The following is a 2370-nucleotide window of genomic DNA, read 5'->3' on the forward strand; positions in this document are numbered from 1 at the left end:
GATGGTGAAGAAGGATCAAGGGAATGATGTTAGATGATAACAAAAATAATGATAATAAACGTTAAAGATGAATGATAAACGGTAACGAAAGTGGTGATGATTTTATGATGATAGGCGGTATTGTGATCATGATTTTATGTGGGTTAAGACGTTAGTGATTATGATAACAATAGATTAGATGATGAATCATAAAAATTATGATTATGATTGATGATGATAATAAGATTAATTGTGAGGATAGAATGAAGAAGAAGAAATAGATAGATACATAAGTTATATATATTAATTCATGAATTAAAACGTAATGGATATGGCAGCATGATGGTTAGGGATGTTTTCGGGTTAGCGGGACGTCGCGGGTTCAAACCTGGACTTGGGCATTTTTTTAAGGACTACTTCATTGAGGTAGTTTAATTATTATTATTATTATTATTATTATTATTATTATTATTATTATTATTATTATTATTATTATTATTATTATTATTATTATTATTATTATTATTATTATTATTATTGTTGTTGTTAAGTATTGTTAGATTATTTATTATTATTAACAAAATTACATCATAATTATTAGTATTATCATTAATCGTTATTAGTATTATCATTAAAAACAAATTTTATTATTAGTATTATCTATATCATTATTATTAAAAATAATTATGTGTATAAAAATTAAAAGTTTTAAGAATATTATTAAGGTTATAAGTATGTTTTACACATATTAACAAAATTTATATAAATATTCATATATAACATGTTAGGTATTTTTAAATATATGTTAATATAACTATATAAATATTAAACATTCTGAATATATACACAAACTAATTAAATATAGTATATAATTTAAGATATAATATAAATAAACCTGTTCGATTACAATTATATATTTTAATAAATATACCAATGATATAGGTTCGTGAATCCGAGGTCAACCCTACTCTTGTTAAATGACATCATATGTATTTTTACTACAAAATATAGTATGGTGAGTTCATTTGATTCCCTTTTACTCTTTACATTTTTGGAACTGAGAATACATGCGCTACTTTTACAACTGCTTTATTAAATGCTTTTGAAATACATTTTGAACTGCGAATACATGAAATGCTTTTATAAATGTTTGATGAGATAAACACAAGCAAAACATTCCTCGAATGAATTATGTGGACATGATAATTGCCACCATTGAATTATGTGGACGTGATAATTGCCACAATTGATATGAATATTTTTTCCCTGATTATTATTGCTTGGTAAACTAAGAATTAGGAAACATCACTAATTTTGAGAATTAGTGCACGCCTAATTGACGCGAATCCTAAAGGTAGCTACCGGGTTTAACACCCCCACCCAGAATGTTCACTAGACGGAAAGGCTAGTGGGCGTGGTGTTTAGTACTTCGAAGTTTATATGATTATTATAAAAATGAGATGTTCTGTTTTGGGGATATTATTATGCGCATTATATGTTAAGGTCGGTTACTAAGCCAAGCTATGAAAGAAATGAAAAGTGAATGTTATGTATCGAGAGAATGATTTTATACACAGGTTATGTGTATGTTATTTTTGTGCACGAGATATGTGTACAGTTACTAAGATTTATGAAAGATGATTTCATACACGAGAAAGGTGTACTGTATTTAAAAGATATCACATGTACATTACAGGTGGGTATAGGATTCGAGCCCATTTGTACCATGCAGCATTTAAATCTTGTGGTCTATCAAAATGATGAATTTTAATGTTTTAGAATAAACTTATTTTCAGGTATGAAAGAAACCTTCCGCTGTGCATTTGCTCATTTTAAAGTCATTATTTGGAGTCGATTATCGCAATGGGACCAGATGTTGGTGACTTCGTCCAGATGGATTAGGACGGGGTATGACATGTCTAAACCGTGTTGAGGACATCCTCTCAACAACTTTCCGAATCTTGTCCATGCCTCATATAATGTTTCATTTGGCTTTTGCGTGAACGTAACAATTTCTCCTTGAAGTCTTACGGCTTTAGATGCCGGAAAGAATTATTTAAGAAAATTTTCAACTAAGACATCCCATGTATCAATCGCCCCTTCAGGTAACGATTCTAACCAATCTTTGGCTTCTCCCTTTAAAGTCCAGGGAAATAACATGAGATAGATCTGTTCATCCTCAACTTCTCTGATTTTGAATAGAGTACAGATCCTATTAAAGGTTCGAAGATTTTCGTTTAGATCTTCTTTTGGCGTACCACTATATTGGTATTGATTAGTTACCATGTGTAGGATTTGTCCCTTGATTTCATAATCTGGCGCATTAATATCTGGCTTAATAATGGCGTGACCTTGGCCCGTGTGTGTGGCTCTCATTCGGTCTTCCATACT

General features: G+C 29.9%; 1 non-coding gene across 1 annotated transcript; it reads left to right on the plus strand.

The window, feature by feature from the left end:
- Positions 1-1900: 1900 nt before the first annotated feature.
- LOC139895054 (small nucleolar RNA R71) lies at positions 1901-2007 on the plus strand. Its single transcript, XR_011775524.1, has one exon. It is a non-coding gene; the product is annotated as a small nucleolar RNA R71 (small nucleolar RNA).
- The last annotated feature ends 363 nt before the right edge of the window (positions 2008-2370 follow it).

This window comes from Rutidosis leptorrhynchoides, chromosome 2, assembly GCF_046630445.1.
Source record: "Rutidosis leptorrhynchoides isolate AG116_Rl617_1_P2 chromosome 2, CSIRO_AGI_Rlap_v1, whole genome shotgun sequence".
Classification (NCBI taxonomy): Eukaryota; Viridiplantae; Streptophyta; class Magnoliopsida; order Asterales; family Asteraceae; genus Rutidosis; species Rutidosis leptorrhynchoides.